The sequence below is a fragment of the Triticum aestivum genome, chromosome 7B (genome assembly GCF_018294505.1).
Source record: "Triticum aestivum cultivar Chinese Spring chromosome 7B, IWGSC CS RefSeq v2.1, whole genome shotgun sequence".
NCBI classification, from domain to species: domain Eukaryota; kingdom Viridiplantae; phylum Streptophyta; class Magnoliopsida; order Poales; family Poaceae; genus Triticum; species Triticum aestivum.
Genome location: NC_057813.1, coordinates 439,213,589 through 439,234,611, shown reverse-complemented (window position 1 = coordinate 439,234,611; position 21,023 = coordinate 439,213,589).

Genomic DNA, 21,023 nt, shown 5'->3' with positions numbered 1-21,023 from the left:
GGGGGGAGGGGGGCTAGAGGGATGGCCGGTGCGGCGGCGAACCGGCGGTGGGGAGTGGTTTCGGGGAGGGCGGGCCAGCCGCGGGTGGCGGGGGCGGGCGGTTAGGCCGGCGGTGGTTGGCGGCTCAGGAGGGTGGAGTTTGATGATAAACTGGAGGCCCTTGATTTCGTATCCAATGGCTAGAAAATCTAATGACCAGAGATGAAAAAGTCAGTCGACTGACGTGTAGCCTCACCCCGCACGTACACATGCACACATGCAAGACACGCACGCATGTAGGCGTGCAACACTGACATGTACACATAACGTACACATGCACGCATGCTGGCGTGCAACACTGACACGTACACATGCACTCATGAACACACGAACGTACGCACCCATGCATGCAACACTGAAACGCACCCTTGCACGCACGCAACACTCGCACGCCTGCATGCACACAGCACACGACGCAAGACACACGCTCAACCTATACGTGCATGCACCCTTTGTTAAGGACATGGATTGTTACGGGTATTAATCAATCTTATCTGTGATAAGCAGAACATTGATGTTTGCAGCGGTCTTTATGAATCACAACGTATCGAACAGGCTATCAACATAGTAGGCTTAACTACATGAAAAAGATGACGTCACACTCAATGAACAATCATCGGTTTATGAAATGCCCGCTTCTTGCCGCCCTGGCCCACCAAAGGTTCCTCTGCTGTGCGCTGCCTGCATTGGGTCACTGACATGCAGGCCATGCACCCAAAGAGCCCACACGTCAGTGGAAGAACGGCGCGGTGTCCTAGGTCAAAGTCGAGGGGGCCACTTGTGGCACGCCCGGCTGAACACGCCTCCGTGCCGCATTCAAACGCCTTCATGAAACCCGCCCGTGTGGAAGCCGAGAAACCCACTCTGGACACACGTCCGTTCATGACCGGGCCGGCGTTAAACGCAACACCGGCCGAGCTCCTCCCGTCCGCCGTCTATTTAATCTCCTATTTAAACGAGGCCAAACGCCAGCCAGGAATCGCACACCTCCGCCGCTCCCCTATCTCCTCCACCATTTTGTCCAGTCTTACAATGGCTTACGAAGAGTAGTTATTCCGCATCCAAGACGGCTGGGTAGCCCGCCGAATACGAGATATGCAGCTCACTGATCCACCTCCCTCCCCTCGCCCGACGGAGCCAGTTGCCGCCCCAAGCCGGCGCACGGTTCAGCAACTCACCGCTCCAGGCCAGCTCGACGAGGAGCAGCGCACGAGCGTCGTTACTGCCGTCCATGCCGCCGCCTCGTACCACGTCTCTCATTTCTGTGGCCGAGACTCCCATGCCGGTGGTCGCGCCATGCAAGCAGCGACAGAAGCCGGGTGCGCGGAGAGCGACGAGTCGGTGGCCAGCGCCTCCGCGTCCACCGCCATCATCGAGGAGAAGTAGAACACGGGAGGCCGCCGCCACTTGGGTCCCATGAAGGCCACCGTGGAGGCGACGCCGGCGTACACAGCAGGTGTCTTGCCGAATCCTTTTGTTGCGAGGACCTTCGTCGACCCCGCATGGGCTCCACGGAAGAGGGGAATGTTAGGATGAACTCGAGCCGGTGCCGGCCATGGCGAAGTAGTGGCCGGTGATGAACTCGAACCGGTGCCGTCCACCATCATCTTCGGCACCAGCCAATGATATCAGTTGGGCAGTGGGGAAGCGAGCCGTCCTTTGTGCTGAAGCATATACCTCCAGGGCTCCCGGTAGTTCGGTGATCGTGCTGCCGTACATGAGGAACACAAATCGATCGGCGGGCGACCATTTAGGCCAGGTATTATATACCTGTGCTGTCCAGAACTAGCACCGCGTAGTTCATTTGAATGTAATGAAATTCGTCATGTTTGTGTGAAAATCCGGTATTTTATATGATTTTCATCGTTGTTTATATGAAATATCAGTTTTGTTTACGTGTTTGCGTGAATTTCATCTGGTTGGTTGAGTTGCTGTCATAATGTGTGCGGCTACGGTTGGATGGCGTAATTTGCGGGTCGCCAGTCGGTCTACGGGCGGCTCGGGCGGCGTTGTGGGACAAAAAAAACACAGCTCGTGCGAGCACGTCTCCAACATGCGTGCTGGAGGATGCATGACAACATGAGCACCCGAGCCATTCCTCGTTCATCGGTGGCAAAGGCACCGGTGGACAAAAGGGTCGCCAATATTTTGGCTACCCCGGGCAAGATCCAAACAGCCCCTCCCAACAGATTCAAATCCCTCGTTCGCCTTGGAATTTTGCCATGTGTTGTTTTCATGGACTAGCAAGATGCCCGTGCATTGCACGGAACATCAAGATACTTTTTTTACAAACTCCTGCATGCATGCAAGGGATAACTAATGTCCTCCTTTGCTAGTACCACGAGGCAAACACCATTAATATTGCATCGATTAGTGTTAGTGGCCTTTTATATCTGCAAATTATAATTTTGGTAGTGGCCCCTTGTATATAAAAATGGAGGGAGAAATGTGAGAGATAAGGTGAGGAGGAGTGGGGCGTGGTGCCGTGGTGGTGACTCGTGGTCGGACTAGGTGGAGGCATGGGGATGGACGGCGTATTATGTCTAGGTTTGTATCTCTCTCACACACACCCACGTAGGTGGGGACGTGCACGAAGAGAAGAGGTGCACGCACGACGCATGTACTCCCGTCTCTTTCCCAACCACACCTGCGCGGGTACACGGTGGAGCTCATTTCTATACGAAAAAGGCAGCCCACATGGTAATTTGGCACGTGTACTGGTTGTCCACTTGGTGGAGGGAGGATCGTCTACCACGGGTGAACCAACAAATTGCGACTTGACGCGTTATGTTAAATTAAAAAAAGAGGCAAACCATGTGGGGCCTACCTTAGAGGCAAGGCTCTATACACTGGAGTACTTTTAATGTGTCCCGTCAACTCGCAGAACGAGGAGAAGCTTGCTTAGTACGCCGTATCCCCCGCCCACGGGCGCGGTGGCTCGCGGGATGAGGTGAAGCTTACTACTACTATACGCCTTTACGCCCGCTCCCTCGCCCACGCGCGCGGTGGCTCGCAGCACGAGGAGAAAATTTTACTACTCCCTTCGTTTACTCCTCATCCCTACTACGTACGTACTTTGGTTAGTACTCCCTCCATTTACTTATACAAGGCCACTATAAAAAAAATACATTTTGCATCTATACAAGGCCACAAATAGTAATCGAGACAAAAGTTACTACTCCCTCCTTTCCAGTTTATGGCTCCATTTCAAAATCTCTCCAACCAAGGTAGACGATGAGTGGTCGAATTAATTTCGTAGTTTGCACAGTACGCTCGTTTTTCTCAAGAAGTTATGTTTACCGAGGCATTAATTAGAACGAATGCATTAATGACCACTAAATTTCCATGAACTTGTACATGCATTGGTTAGTTTCCTCTTGACACTGCTTGCGTCGGGTGATCTAACGCACCTCAAAATCCAACATGTAATGGTACTACTACTAGTATAGTAGAATTGAGACTTACCAAATGGAAAAGCGAATGTTTTTTAGATGAGCCCTATAAACCCTAGTGGGTATGTACTCCGTAAAAGCAGATTTTTCCAAAACTAAGTCGCTCCCTTTCATGAATTCTGTAGTATACTCCTCCGTCGACGCTCCCTTTCATGAATTCTGTACTTCCTGTCGCCGACATGTGGGACATATAGCAACCGGGTCGACGTGTCAAGTACCAAATAACAGTGCAGAATAGCTGGGGGGACGCACCCCACTCGTGCCGGCCCAGTAGTAGTAATGAGCAATGAGATGTCAAATCACAATGCCGCACCTTCCCAGACGGACGAAGCAACCATTATTTCACACTTATGTTCGACATCATCTCAAACCATGTACTAGTATTGCTTCTGCCTCAAGAGGGAGACGCGCATCGCCTTGGTACATCATGACACGTGGGACCGCATGACAGGCCATGCTCCCCCGCCGATCGCTCGGTAAAATCACCTCATTTTTACTATACTTCCTCCGTATCGGTTTACTACATGGCATGCACGTCGTTCTAGGTTGAGAATTTAACTGGCTATATATATATATATATATATATATGTGATGAACAGTACTCTAGCCTTTTAAAAAATATATACTTTTGTATAGTAGTACTATCGATGGATTGCGCCATGGAGCAAAAATTGGAATTTTAAAAAAAGGTGGTACATATAGAGAGCGCTCGTTGCCAAATTATGCATATAGTACTATTAGAAAAGCTAGTACGTGCTTAATTGGGGTGCTAAATTCTATTAAAGAAATAATAGTAGTATGTACATACTGAAGAGTTAAAGTAACGAGAAGAAAAATAACATAGTTCTGCTGGGGGCTCAGCACAACACACCCCTCAAATTAAACTAAGCACACCTGAAATTAAACTATGCAACTAATCCGGTAGACACTGCATTAGAAGTTTAGAACCACCATGAGCAACGACACTGCCACCTTACTCGGAGTCCACGTCCACGTCCTCGACTTCGTCCTTGTCCCTCTTCCTCTTGGCCGATACTTCTTTGCTTGAACCGCCAACTTGGCTATTGCTCTTCATCCAACCCGTGTAGATATTGAAACAAAGGTAGCCATCCATTGCAGCGTAGTGGATGTGGTCTATATCTAGTACATTCTGCTGCCATTCATGACGATGAAATGTGTAATGAGGTTTCTCCAGTTTACGGTACGAAGGATGAACCATGGCTCCTGCCAGGGTCAGCATTGAGGGCTGACGAGAGGGCACCAGACGATTCTTCTGGAGGTCGAAGGGGTTGCCTACAACAAGGCCTATCCGACGCATGACTTCTTTGTCGTTCTTAAATTCTACAGAAACGAATTTGACTGTTTTGTCCTCGAGGAAGTCTTAAAATCCTGGCACTCAACATCGGCATGGCATATGTGGTAGACCAAGCAAACATTGTGGACGCAAACCTGGATCACGGCGGGCTTCTTCCTCTCTTCGTCCTTTAGATCCTTCTCTCGTCCCACGACTGTGGTGTACTCAACATCTAGCCCAGCAACCCACTCATCATGTGAGTTTTCGAACATGCGTCTGAAGCGAGAAAGGCATCCTTTCACCGTCGCGGAAGTATGGGTGTAGATGACGTCGAACTCATCGCCGGTGATGGTTCTAACCTTGTACTCACCGCCGATCAGGGAGATTTGGGACGCCATGGATTTGGGAGGAGTGTTAGGATTAGTGGAACTGCCGTAATGTGAATGGACGGGACGACTAGGAGAGAACCGTCGTAGTATTAAAGGACGTGCGGGGACGAGTAAAAGCGAACTGCCAACATGCGAACGACAGGGTAGTGGCTTTCCATTCTCCCATGATACGGGCTTCCAAGAGCCCTTGGATCTGAGATCGAACGGTTGCATGGCGTGATTCTAGACCTATGGGTGAATATCCTATACTGGAGGGTTATTCTTCAAATTTTCAGCAACTTAGCATGCGACCGTTTTATCTCAGATCCAAGGGCTACTAGCAGCCCGTATCATGGTCGCGCCTACCACAACCGTCGCGTCACTCGCGTGGTCGCACCGTTGGAGATTTAACACGGTGCGTTAGGCTATCTGATGTTGGCATGTCATACATAGTCATCAGTTAGTCACTCATACTACAACAAGGTTGGCTATAAGGTTGGCTATAAGTGTATATATATATTTTACTCCTCTATATCTCTTTCTTCATACTCCCTCCGTCCCATAATATAAGAATGTTTTTGACACTAGTGTAGTGTCAAAAACGTTCTGAGATAATGGGACACGAGGAGTACTAGAATTTATTGCATTTGCCAAGGAGTGACCTCTTCCAATGAAATGGTGTTGCTAAGTTTGCTTCATTTAATTAGCTATAGACTCAAAATTGTCTTTTCACCTAGGTACACGCGCTTAGCATCGTTTCTTCCTTGGGTCACCAAACTAGTCTCTCTCTTCTTGAGTAACTTGCCACATTAGACTTTATGCCCATGTGGCAAGCTTAAGCACCTGTAGGAGCAAGTAAGTACAATACTGCGCCTTACATGGCATTTTTGCATATCTGGAGGAAAGAGAGGCAAGGAAAAGTGGAGAAGTGGGCTCTCATGCAAGAGCCATCCTCTACTATATGGTGGAGCATTGGGAGAGGCACCTGTATGGAGGTGGTCAGGAATCGGGAGACTCACGCCGGTCGTAGTGCCGCAGTTAAAATGATAATGGCAAGTCAAATCACGGGGCCCCACCTGTCCAGCAGTAACTCGCTGTCAAATCACACAGCCCTACGTTTGCAGCAGCCTACTCCCTCGTCTTCTCACGTCTTTGTCAAACCGACTAGGCGGAACTGCCCCGCCTACCGCGCAGGAAAAGCCCCGCCCTCGACTTTTAAATACAACTACTCCCTCCGTCCAGGTGAGTAAGTCATCTTACGAAAACCAAATAATCCCAAAGGCGCGGTGCATTAACTTCTACCTCGTTTCTTGTTTCTTCACATATCAACCAATAAGAATCCAATGATATACTTTTTGTGACATAGTAGCTCATATTTAGTTAGTCAAATGGATGACCTAGAACTACGTGCAGGCCCTATAAACCGAGACGCCTACAAATAAAAAACCGAGACGGAGAGAGTAGTTCATCATGTATCTTTTTAGATCAATATAGTCGGGATTCACCAAGGAGCAAAAATAAGTGGTAGGCTGCTCCTGTCATGTTGGCGTAGCAACTCAAGCAGGGTCAGTCCGCACACGAAATGGCGACACACTTAACAGGACCCCTTTGGCAGACATGTAGCTCATCCACCGTCTTATTCCACGTGCGATGGACCAAATTATAGTTCGGAGCAGCGGTTGGAATTGGGGGCACCCCGGTCATAGCACCGCAGTAGTAGAAAATGAGCGATGAGGGGTCAAATCACAAAGCCCCACGTTTCCCACATTAAGCTGGACGGACGAAGCAACCATCATTTCACTCTAGCGCGCAAGAGCATAAAGAAAAGAGAAAACAACGATACGTGCGGCAGCTACCTAGGGCACCCTAGGGTAGGGGTCTCCACTACAGATCCTTTTTTTTGAAAGGGCCTCCACTACAAATCGGCTTCTCCCTTGTCCTCTTAAACAAAATCGATGATGAGTGCGGCGGTAGGGTTTGTAGGAGTACTACGGCGTGCGGGGACACGTCGTAGTAAACAGGTTCGAGTCAACGCCTTAAATATGTGTGGGCCGCTTGGTTTTATGGGAACGAGGTAGCATTTTGGGTTCAGGGACCAGTGGAGATATAGCACGTACAAAAAATTGTGGACGTAGGTTCGACCGAATGGCAATGATGCATGGGCCCTGCATTTTGATATACCCGGGGCCGCGTGAAATTTTCTACTCTACTCAAAACTATTAAGGTACACATGTATTGAACGCATGAGATTTCGAAACCAAATTATGAATAAATACACACTATAGCATGTAAAGCTTTGAGTCATATATGCATGATGTAGATGTTCATTTAGTTCTTATAGTTCATCTCATTCAAAATCAATTAGTTTTATAAAAATGTTAAGATTCATGGGGTTGTGCATTGTAAATCATAAAGTAAAAAACAAATAATGGCAATTCATTTAGAAAAAAAATAATCAATTATGATACAGAAGATTCTGGAACAAAGGAGAAGTGCTTGTGTTTTGAGGTTTGTGCATTATGCTTAAGTTCAACCATGGAGTCTTCTAAATTGTACATGTGGCAGATCTGGTGGAATGTTGATGATATCCAACGGCCAGTAGTGCTTGGATTTTCCCATCTCTGCACTGTCGGGTTAGCTTCATCCAGCGACCATCTTTCAAAGTTATTGGCACACTATATAGTTCTTGTGCCATAGTTGCATGTTTTGGAAAAAAGCTACTAGTGGGTTGTACTATCTATTTAGGAACAGAAGATGTATACATGGAAGTTGTAGGGAAAGAGATGACATGGAGCATCTCAATTCCTATGAGTAGGGATTGGAAAAGAGATGTCATTTGGTTCACATCATAGGAACTTTGCTATTGAATCTAGAGATGACATGTATCTCAATTCCTATGAGGAGGGATTAGTAAAGAGATGTAATTTGGTTCATATCATAGGAACTTTTCTATTGAATATACGCTAATTTGTATTTTCCTTTGCAATTAAGGGAGTATAGGAATCCATTCATATGAACCAAGTGGCTCTAAAGCTGTAGAAATGATATCATGTTTATTTCCTTTGAAATGTAGAGTATATGAATCTATTCCTAAGAACCAATTGGCTCTAAAGGAAAAAAAATCATATAAAAATCATATCATATAGAGTTTCTATGATATTCCTCGACACTAAAGGATGGTTGAAATTGCTGCGGGTGATCCGATGGTCTTTATTTGTAGACTCCTCACCCATCTTTATAGTTACCTCTCGAAAAAGAGTGAAATGATATATACATGGTATTCTACATGTGCAATTTGGTACACAAAAACTCGGTAAAAGTTTGCGAGGTTCTAATTTTCAATAAAGCTATATGCACTGCATTTCGGAATGGAGGGAGCATACGGTAGTTGCTAACACTCACGTGGAAGATTTGTGTGTAGGAGGAGTGGTTGTTCTGTTAAATGACATGGCAAAACTGACACTATCGGATGCCGATCTAACGGTTTTTACGGCGTTCGTCAGGAAAAGGCTTGTGGCGAACGTTTGTCGGATAATGATTTACGAACACATGCATTGCATTGATACGTGCCCCCCTCTCTCTCACGCACATGCACCCTCACGAGTCACGACTCTCCCGAGTCCTCTCGCAGACTCGCACGTCGCACCCATCGTCTATCTGCAGGTAGACGTCACGCACACATGTGCTCTTCACACCCTACCCTCAGAACTTCTAAAAAACAAAAGACGGCGCGCACATTTTATTTTAGCTCACACGTCACACACTTATACTATTACTCTTGCGGCGAACGTTCTTTGGGCATAGTATATATTGTACTCTCACGAAGAGAAGCGGTGCATGCACGCACTAGTTCCCTCACACCCACTCACGGGTACACGTAGGAGCGCATTTTTTGAAGCCGGTACAACAAAATCACTCCACTATATATAAAAGCAGGAGCCTTAGCGCTTGCTTTACTAGGGTTCCTCTCGTTCACTCTCTCATGCTCTCCAGATCTAAGCAAGACATAGGTGGCCACACTCTCTCTCTTAGCTCACGGCTGATCACAAATCCGGCCGGACAACCTCGACCGGGGCAGGGGGTGTAGGTGCATCGTTCACACTATCGTCGGCTGCGAGGGAGGAGACCAACGACTGCCCGCACGTCCCGACCGGCGGCCGTGCCGTTCTCTCCGAGAGAGCGCTGGCTCGGGAGGGGCCTCCGACCCCTTCTTCCTCCCTGCGGTATTGTGGCCAAGATGCGGCCTCCCGACGCCGTCTTTGCCACATGCCGATGACCCTCAGGTATATATTTCTTCGAAACCCGCCTTGCTCTACTGCCCCAGCTCTTCCCCCTTCATGTGGATCCTTTTCTACTTCCGTCCGCTATTACAAAGCCACCTAGACTTCTACTATTATTAGAAGTAAAGCTAGTTCATACAGTGAACTCAAAGCGTTGGTTCAAACAGGGAAGAAAGTGGGAAAGCTGTAGCACGAATCTAGGACTTGGTTCTAAGAGGAAACGGGGGAAAGTAGTAATATATGTCACTGTTTAAATAACCGTATTTCGTATTTGTGCAAACAGGGATGTCTGTCTCCATATCGTTTCGGGATGTCTGTCTCCGTATCGTTTCTATCCGTGCAATCAAAAGCACACACCTCAGTTTTAGTACAACTTCACAAAATGAGATGGCTATCCCTCGTTGTCGTCGTCTAACCTCCCGTCTTTAAGGTATCCCTACATTGGTAGTAACTAAGGTAGAATGACCAACGCAATCTAAAAGAAGCTGATTCATATGTTTTACTTCCTGATTGCAGTGCAGGGACGAGCGAAAACAAATGCATCCTAGTCCGGAATGCACTTTCTACCAGTTCATCCATGGACCGAGGACTAGCTGGCACGGCTGCATGGTGGTTTTTTGGACAAGTGCGTGGACAAGAGGTGTCGTGGAATTGTCGCGGCAGATGTCCTTAGTGTGAGGACTTAGTCGCGAGGCCAACGCATCTATGTGGTAGCTTGAGAGGTGTTGAGCAGAATCGAGAGACGTAACACAAGACAAGGGTTTAGACAGCTTCGGGCCCCGGGAAACATCATCCGGTAATAACCCTACATGCTGTTTGTGGCTAGGTCACATTATGATCATGAGGGAGTCGCCGTAAGCCGGCTCTCCTAGTTGTGTCTAGCCCTAGAGATTGTTTCTTCTTCACTCTACCCCTTTGGGGAGCCCTGCCCCTCTTTATATAAGTTGAAGGGGCGGCTTACATGTAGAGTCCTATTAGGATTAGAACTAACTTATTCTCTATTACAAGTCGGATACAAGTACGGGTCTTGCTTCCTCGTAAAGGAAATATTCCTCATGCCTTCTGTCTTAAGCCGGCCCACCATAATATGAGCCGGCCTACTGGGCCTTGGGCCTAGTCTTCTATGTAACCCACCGTCGGGGTCATCCGTGAGTCGTCTGACCAGTGAGCCGCCAGACCCGTGAGTCGCCAGTCCTCTGGCGGGTCATCGGTGAAGCGCCAAGTCCGGCCGGGTCATACTTTCGGCCAGGTCATACCGCGGGGTATATCCCCAACATTAGCCCCCAGTTTAATTTGGATTTATCCATGTTAAATTGATCCTGTAAAACAAACACAAGAACAACTTTGACAGATTGTGTTTCGGGTTAAAAATTCTTGTACGCCGGCACCTAATTATCCTTAATTCTTTGTGCTCCGGGTTTAAATATTCTCCTGGGACGGGACCTGATTATCCTTAAGTCCAATTGTCATTTCCTTCATCTAGAAAATCCGGGTCAATAGGCCAGCTTCATAACCAATTTGCTGACATTGACTCTTGTAGAGAAATATTATAAGAAACAATTCATTTGAGACGGCCTTCAATGCTCTGACTCGACAAAAATATTGGTCTTGAAATATTCAACTGATATTCCGCTGGCTTAAAGATGTAGATCTTGCCGATTTATGATTGCCAAAATTTCCGGGTTATAAATAAATGATACCAGGTCATGATTGTTGCAGACACTAGGTTAATCTGGTCTACTCCAAACTGAGAATTTGAAGAATTTTTCTCCCTTATATGCATATCACCTGTAGCTCCCAAGTGCCGGGTTGTCATGCTTGCAGCAACCTGGGACTTGTAATTGCCTTATGCTTATGAAAACTTCAACCAATGTAGCCCCCAAGGTCCGGGTCATTATGCAATAATGAGCAGGGACTTTGTAGATATAACCATGTAAACTTGTCATTATGCAATAATGAGCAGGGACTTTGTAGATATAACCATGTAAATTTGAACAACAACGTGTGTAGCCCCCAAGGGCCGGCTTAGTAAGATAATACTGAGCTGGGACTTCGAATATAATTTATTGATAATAACATAATATAATCTCCACCATGGGGCTTGAACCCACGTCCACAAGGTTAAGAGCTTTGTACTCTACCAACTGATAGTGGACCGTTCAATATAATAGATTAAGACTTGTGTACCTTGAATTGTTGCCAGGAGCAATTGGTAGCCCCTAAGGGCCAACTCATTTAGAATGTGATGAGTCGGGTCTTCAATAAGTTGAGCAAAAAATGAGTGCATTAGCCCCCAAGTGCCATGGTGCATGATGGCAGTGACATGGGACTTGCATATTTGATATAATCCCAATCTAAATAATATAACCCCCAAGTGCCGGGTCGTAAGCCTGTAGCGACTCGGGACTATTCCTTCCATTATAGAATAAATCATATCCATTGATAAAAATAATAGTCGTTGCGCTAAAGCGACTTTGAAAACCTCAATCATAACACTGGTTATTGATAATCACAATAGAAATCCAGCCATGTTGGCTATTCGAGACTTGAATAATATAATCCGGTATGAAAACCTCAATCATTCAATATCATCATGAAAATCCAGCTAGTTTTGGCTATTAAAGATTTGAATACCTCATCGGTTGACAAGTAAATCCGGAGTTTGAATACCTGGCGGCTCTTGGCCGATGACGACTTAATGCGCATTCATTGTAAGCCGGAATTTTTATAACCCAGTGGCCTATAGCCCTTGAGAAAATTAATAATTGATAACCCTTTTGAGACACCAATTTCAGTGATGAGCTTGGACTGAAGCATTTATATAAGTCATAATTCTGCAAATCCTGCACAGAGTTTAAACAACATATGCCCTGGCGACTTAACGTCAAGGGCTAGGGCGGGTAACCACCCAAATGTAGTCTTACCCTGCACACAAGTAGATCACAAGAACCCTTGGCGGTTTACCGCAGGGCGGGTCATAATACCTCACATATAACCATTGTGATATTGAATTTGTACTTCCGGTTTACATGACCTGTGCAATAAGGGTGATAACCCAACCTTTAGAAGCCAATGCTTCCACATAGATGATGATTGTCATAAGCTGGCGACTTATAGTCAAGCCGGGTTAAGCATAAAACACTTATGTACATTTGAGATATAATCCAAAAAAGGTCTCAAGTCAAACCCAAAATTGTTTGGAAAAAAGACTTAAAAAACTTAAGGCTTCTAATTCGTAAACGATCAGAAAATCGTTCCAAAGGGGTTGAGCTAAGATTCGAATACGATCATATAGCCCCTAGTGGCTTTGGCGTTGCCGATCAAGAGGGTACCGACAGCTATGTTCTCTTTGGTTCGAATACGACCTATGTTTGAACAGGAAGCCCCCAAATGACCTTGAGATTTGTTTAACGATGCTGATTCGAATACGATCCACGTCGGACCCAAAAGAGGTTAAGCTATGATTCAGATACGATCAAGAAGCCCCCTAGTGAGTTTGGTAGTGTGTCGATCAAAAGGGTTTCGACAGCTATGTTCTCTTTGGTTCGAATACAACCTATGTTTGAACAGGAAGCCCCCAAGTGACCATAATAAGATAAGCCGTAAGGCAGGATACCCATGTTTGAACCGCGCATCATGACAACAAGTTCTCTTTTGGCAACCCTTAATTTGTTTGAGAACTCGAACTTGCGAGAGATTAATTCTTTTGAACCGGAACTTTAAACCGGTTTGAGAGCTCCAAAGCTTTGTGGGAACTGGTAATCATTTATTGAGTCATGTCATCATAGCCCCCGAGTCTCAAGGCAACTCGAGGAGTTGTCTTGAGATTCTCCATATTTCACCGTGATGTAAACCGGTATGAGTCATTCAACAGCCTAGTGATATAACTTATCCTGCATTGGATAACTTGAAAACGAGAGTAATTTCTCTTTTAAAGAAATTAATATAAAAAATATACTGGATGGATTTCACCTGATACGTCAAGCCAAAAATTATCCGCCGCGGAGTTGATGATCACTATGGTGAAGTTAAAACCAATCACAAGCGAGTTGGCCGCGGAAGTAGACATATGAGTCGGCCGTGGCATTGTAAGCCGCTGCGGACGAGCAAATTGTCATCTGCGTTGTAAGCTGGTGCGGACGCGTGAACCGGACGCAAGGGCGGACGGGCGAGTCGACCGACGTGTTGATGCAAACTGGACCACAACACACATGTCCGCACAGCTGTGCAGCACAACCGAAGTACATCCGCGGTATAATGGCATGATACAATTGTCCTGTGTAAAAATGTCACAGGGCAGAGTAATTGTTCTTTGACAGAAAACAATAAGTGTTTAATAAGATAAATTTAAATAGATATCACCTGATGTTTATGAATGACAGACGATCTATATGCTGCATTAGAGGTGGCTTAATATAATCTCGGCGGTTCAGGCAGACCAGCAAACAGCTGCGGCGGCTCAGAAGTAATGGCGGCCAAGAAGGCCGCAAGGATGAGACGACGGCAGAGGCGCGAAGCGCCGAGCGGCTCAATAGGGCGGCTCACCACCGCAGGGGCGGTGTCTGACCACAACAAATCCTAGCATTATCACTGTAGCACTGGGTAATTTTTCTGAACGATTAGTCGTGCTCGGATAAATAGGTCTTCAAGTGCAGGAACCACATAACCCGTCGAGTCCCAGTCTTCTTGATGGCCATGTACAAATATAGTCTTAAGGCAAGGAGACCCCTTTGTTTGGACCACCTCATGGAATACTTAATTGGTTTCCCTCGTGGTACATGCATCGTCCGTGAAGAAACCTGCCATGTGCTTTGGTATTTCCTTTGATCCACGTAAAACATATCCGCATAGCTTGTTTTGTAATGATATAAACAAACAGCGTTTGGTCAAATCAGAAGCTATAATGATAGCTGTAGTTTCATGGCCTGAAGTGCAAACGATTCCTCATGGAGCCTCACAGCTTTTGCAGTGGTATTATATCTTTAGCAAAGCCCAATGCTTTATACAACGCTCATGCAGCTGCGAGCCTTACTTTAAAGTTCCCTTCAGAAACATTCATACTCTAAACAATAGCTGCAGAAAGACAGTAGCATTCAGCAAGCGCACCATTGCCGACCCATCACCATCGTCATAGCAAACCGCCGCCATCAGCCGACCCTGAGCAAGAACCAAGCAAGAGTCAGGCACCAGAGTGGGCAGCAGCACCACAAGGGCAGGCAAACCGCATCAGAGATGGCGGCGGAGGTGAGGTCGCAGCAACGACTCGAGTGGTGCAAGGCAGCGCGAAACCGGCCACAGCGGCAGCTCAGAAACGGCCATGAAGCAGATGTGAGCCGACAGCGGAGACACGGCACGAGAGCGGCAGAAGTGACTGACGCAGGGCCGCTCGTAGTAGGTGTGGTTTGGTACGGCGACCTCAAGGCCGTGGGGGCGGCTCCAAAGTAGCGGCGAAGACGACTCATCTCCAACGGGGGCGGACGGGCGCTGGTAGCTCAATCGCTTAGAGACGAGGCCGTAGGTAGCAGGGCGCGGAAGTGCCGGATACTTGGTCGGGGCGGCTCAAGGAAGCCCCTGGCGGGTCAAAGGCCGGCGACTCAGCGGAGGCGAGTCCGTGACAAGGTGAAGGTGGCTTACTTGAGGCGACTTAGGGCAGTAATGGTTTCAGCAGGAGGTGGCGACAACGCAATCGGGCGGCTCAGCGGAAGAGCGACGTGATGCCATGGTGGTTTGGAAGTGGATGGCTTGTGGTGGCACCGGCGGATCAAAATGACTTGGAGGCGAAAGCCACGGCAGGAGCGGCGGGTTGAGGCCGCCGGCTCAAGGGTGCGTCCGAGGAGACAGACGACGGGGCCGTGGAAGCCCGTGATCAGCGGCGGGGCACCGGGTCGTCACGGGATGCTGCAGGCGCGGCGCAGCCGGAGGCGGCTCAAAGCTATGGATGCGCAGCTCGCAATAGCGGTGAGGGAGCTGCGGAGGCGACGACGGAACCGACCCCGGGCGGCTCGGCATGGCGCAGACAACGGATGAGTAGCGACTGGAACTCGGCGATGGCTGAGTTGGGTGTGGCACCATGGGTCAGCAAGGCTGCAGGGAGCAGTGTTTTTTGAAGCAGGCAACATAGAGAGCCGGCCACGGAGGCTGAAGCGGACAACATCTCACAAGGCTCGGCGACCGGCGACTCAACGCGGTGGCCGATGGGCTGGCCAGCAGGCGATGACCCGAGGACACAAGCAGACAGGCGGGACCGCCAGCCTCGAAGGAGGAGTCTGGGTTATCGACTCAAAGCGCAGACAGCGGAGGAGTCCGGGTCGCTACCGTATTCTGTTTCCGGGTCGTGGCTGTTCTGCCTTCGGTTTAACATGGAAGATATTCTCAATTTACAGTGGGAACTCGGCGAATCCGTGACTCTGTCTGTTTCCGGCCATAATTGTCTTCGGTGAAAAAACTTAAGCCGTCGTGACTCAAAGTGGCTCTCGTTCCTGGCACTTGATGTCTCGGCAGACTTTATGATTGGTCTGATCATCGGATACGGCGCACAGCAAGCCGTCGATATTCTTTTCAACCTCTGTTGATCTCGGCGGATCGTCCAACGGGACACCGGCTCGCACAGATAACCCTAAAACAGTCTTAATCTCATGACCGCCATCACAAAACCCTTCCTCAATCTTGACTGATGAACTTATAGATGATGTGAATTCTTCATGCCGGTTTTGAACCCGAAAATTGCGAGCTTCTCGAACCCTAAAAAAGATCCCTCCAAGAACTTAATACCACCATGCGCGAGCCCCACGGTGGGCGCCAACTGTCGTGGAATTGTCACGGCAGATGTCCTTAGTGTGAGGACTTAGTCGCGAGGCCAACGCATCTATGTGGTAGCTTGAGAGGGGTTGAGCGGAATCGAGAGACGCAACACAAGACAAGGGTTTAGATAGCTTCGGGCCCTGGGAAACATCATCCGGTAATAACCCTACATGTTGTTTGTGGCTAGGTCTCATTATGATCATGAGGGAGTCGCCGTAAGACGGCTCTCCTAGTTGTGTCTAGCCCTAGAGATTGTTTCTTCTTCTCTCTCCCCCTTTGGGCAGCCCTGCCCCTCCTTATATAAGTTGAAGGGGCGGCTTACATGTAGAGTCCTATTAGGATTAGAACTAACTTATTCTCTATTACAAGTCGGATACAAGTACGGGTCTTGCTTCCTCGTAAAGGAAATATTCCTCATGCCTTCTATCTTAAGCCGGCCCACCATAATATGAGCCGGCCTACTGGGCCTTGGGCCTAGTCTTCTATGTAACCCGCCGTCGGGGTCATCCGTGAGTCGTCTGACCAGTGAGCCGCCAGAGCCGTGAGTCGCCAGTCCTCTGGCGGGTCATCGGTGAAGCGCCAAGTCCGGCCGGGTCATACTTTCTGCCGGGTCATACCGCAGGGTATATCCCCGACAAGAGGCATTGTGGTCTGCTTATTTCTGCAAATAGCGGTGCTTAAATTTAGTGGAATGCACAAGAATTTCACCTGGTCAGTACACTGCATGGTTCAGTTCAGCTTTCCAGCTGAGACCACAATTATAATTGGTTATTCTGGAATGAGAGAACCTAACCCTGGATGGTGGAAACAAGAAAAAACCAGAGTGAACTCAAGGAAATTTAAGCCTGCTGGGAGGCCCTTTGCTCAGAGAAGCCTTGCTTGTTTTTTCCTGCTTTGTAAACCTTCTCACAACTTTGTCTTTTGCTGTGAACTAGTATATGTTTGTTATGTTCTATGAATCATTGAGATGTATAAAACTACTTAACTTATGCTTTTCAAGATTTTTATGAAGATGAGTTTAATGTGAGTGTTCCACATGAGCGCTGGACTAGCGTGTGAACGTTTGGAATTTATTACATTGTGGCCTCAATTAACTGCATGAACCACTGTAACAAGATACATAGTAGTTGCTTATATGTCAGACAGCACATTGTTGATTGTTAGCTGGTCGATATCCTAGTGTTGAAGCGAGCTGAGCCAATGTGCCGTGTTTTGCACAACTGCTTACAAGTGGGGTAGCACCAACAGTGTTTACAAGTACTTATGTATACGTCGGTGCACGATTCTCGAAAGAGTGGTTTATTTCATCAAAACAAACACTGCTCGTATGATAAACCGTGACAACTTATGTCTTACCATGCCATATTCATGAAAAAACTAGTGAGGACGCATCTGTTTTGGCAACAATTACGATGGTTCTCACATGATTCATGGGCACACAAAAGTAGCAGCAGTTCCCATAGACGGATTCAAACAGAGTACTGGCCCCAAAGGGGTCGATAACAGGCAAGGTTCGGATAATTAGACACAATCCAAACTACTATTATACACTAGCTGGGGCAACTATTTCATGCCTTGATCTAATTTGGGCTGGACACAAGATGGACCTTGCCATGAACATCATCGAGGACGTCCCGCAGCAGCTCAATCCTGTGAACCTTCATGAAGACAACCTTGCGGCCTTGCCACTGATAAACTTGTTTGTGGAGGCATGCCATGTCATCTTCCTGCGTAGGATTGACAAGAACAGTATGCCTCACAAACGAAGAAGTAGCTTTGAACTTCTTGTGCTTCAGTACACCCTGGACAACACACCTGACAACAGTGAGGCTGGAATACAACTCTTCATTGGTATAACCGCAAATGGCTTCCAGGATCCAACAGCCTAAGAACTCTGTTTTCCCAGTGCGTATATTCAGGTCGTCCGCCTCATAGCGAGTGACATGCACAACCACACAATCCTTGTCTGCATCAGGGCTCTAATTGAAACAGAAACAAATTCCGAATTTCTTTTCAGTATAAGAAACACAAGTTATTTAAACCACTATGTATAGCATGGCATCAAAGCTAATAAAATTTTGCATTATTAATCACCACATACTTCCTTTTCTAAAAAAACACCACATACTTAGATGAAAAACCACAATCGAGATCAGCAAAGAAGGAAATCACCTTGGGCAGCTCAGCGGGGGGGGGGGGGGGGCACATCCTTGAAGGGGGAAAACTGCTCCTGCAGTGCCACGGGGGCTGTAACCTCAAACGGGGCGTTGACCATCTCAGTAGTGGCCGTGAGCGTATCTGGGGTCGTCTCGGTGGTTGCCTCCATCTTCTTGGAGCTCTCTGTCTCATGGGGATCAGCCTCCCGCGTCTGCTCCAATATCGGCAGATCTTTGCCTGGTCCATCATGAAACTGACGAATACTAGGAGACCACTTAAAGGAAAACACAATCGCAATGACAATGAAACAAAAAAAGAGTGAGGATCGGTTACTGCTTTGCAAAAGTTCTTTTTTTTTTCTCTGAACGAAAATATACCAACATCACGGATTCGCTTACCTTCCCTTCGTTGGGAGAGAAGAACAGTGGCAGATGCGAGTGTTGCCTTTCTTGAAGATGGTGAGGGAGAAGGGGATTTAGCGAAGAGTGAAATGATGGTTGCTTCGTCCGTCAAACTTAGACTGCGGGGAGGTGGGGTTTTGTGATACGACGGCTCGTTACTGCCGCGCTACGACCAGGGTGACTCTCCGCCTGCATACTGCCTTCTAATTTGGTGGATGGCATTTGGGCCCGCGCGCTGCATGGCCCCATGTTGGTGAACAAAAGTATAATGGCATTCAGTAGAGGGAGACGTTTCAATGACCTAGGAGGAGCCAGAAGCGGTAGAGTGTCTCCACTGTACTAGTAGTAATTGTTTTTTCTGGGTAGCTGTAGAGTGTCTCCACTGTACTAGTAGTAATTGTTTCTCTGGGCCCAAGACAAAACAGCCAATCCACACTAGTAAATAGTAAAATCAATTCAAAAGGCGCTACCACACCCAGCACACCGCCCCCCCCCATAAAAAAAACATGGGTGCTCTTCTTCCTCCTCGCTCCCACCCACCTCACGTTAGCTCGCTCCACTCATACCCCCAAATTCCTCACCTCACTCCTACAGAAAACCCCAGCTCCCCTTCTTCCTCACTCCTACAGAAAACCTCCAGCTCCCCTTCTTCTTCGCTTGCACTACAACTAGGCTCGTCATTCGTTACTCTGCTCAAATCCGTGAGCGCAACGCGACACCCTCGAGGAAAATGGAGTAGGCTGACCCCAGCGCCAAGAAGATGAGGCTCCCGCCCGCGGCGATGCCTGTTGTAGATCCCGCACCCGACAGCGCGGGGAGAAGCGGCGACCCCGCCCCACCAGATCCCAGGAACCCGTAGAATCTCGGGTGGACTGCGTCAGCAATCTCCCGGACGACGTCCTTGGGGAGATCATCTCGCTTCTCCCCACCAAGGATTGCTGCCGCACCCAAGTCCTCTCAATTCGGTGGCGCCCTCTATGGCGCGCCGTGCCCCTTAATCTCGACTATCGTTAGCTATCTCTCTTCAATGATTTTGAAATCCCCAGAGCCATCATCTCCTCCCACCAGGGCTCCGTTCAAAGCCTCTGCATCCCGTCATGCTACCTGAGCAAGCATACCATGCCCTGCATGGTGGACGCCTGGCTGAAATCCACTGAATTCACAGAACTACAACTGCTTGAGTTCTACTATTCCCCTAGAAATCACATACCACCTACGGCACGCCATGAACTTGTGCCCTCAGCACCGATGTCCATCTCGCGGTTTTCCTCCTCTCTCCACACCACCACCTTTGCGCTGTGCTACCTACTAGAAAATCTGGTACTAAACCTTCGACTCCCATTTCTCAAGAAACTTTCACTTGTGCGGGTTCGTATATCGGAGGCCTCATTGCACATCATCATCCACTCCAGTTGCCCTGCGCTGGAGTGCTTGGTGCTTGTTTTCATAGTTAGAATCAGTTGTCTCCAAATCAAGTCGCCTAACCTTGTAAGAATTAGAATTTCTTTTGATAGAAGGCAGCTCATGATCCAAGATTCCCCTTCACTTCAAAGGTTGATCCTTGATTCTAGTTATTCACCGTTGCAAATAACCGTCCTCTCTGCGCCTAAACTGGAGACCTTGGGTGTAATACATGATATCTGTGCTCATTTCAATATGGTGTTTGGCTCCACAGTTCTTCAAGTACTTTATATTATCATCTACACTTGTAACCATACGCTGCATTTTAAATTTCTGTGCATAATTTATATATCATCTTGGAGTACACATTTTGTACTAATATTATGTTCTATGCTCAATGAAGAGTTTCTCCATGGATGGCCTATCAATGGTGCTGGATTTTGTCAAGATCTTATATATCCAAATGAATAGTTTTGATCTGAACAAGAGTATTGGCTTGCTACAATGCTTTCCATGTCTGGAGAAGTTGTATATAAAGGTGATAATTTCATGCACATTGGAAGCCCGCATATAGTGTACTAGAATTAACCGTTTAGTTGTTGCTCTTTCGACACTCTTCTTTTAGACCTTAACTGTTTTCAATCTTCATGTCCATTTAGGCAACAGGGTGGGGTAAGAAGTTATAACCAATCGGTGGATTCGTAAGCATCGGGATTTTCTCACTTCTCATGAGATTCGATTGAAGACAATAACGCTAGAATGATATGTAGCCAACCGTGCAAACACAAGATTTGTCACATTCTTCCTGCTGAATGCGAGGTTACTCTTGT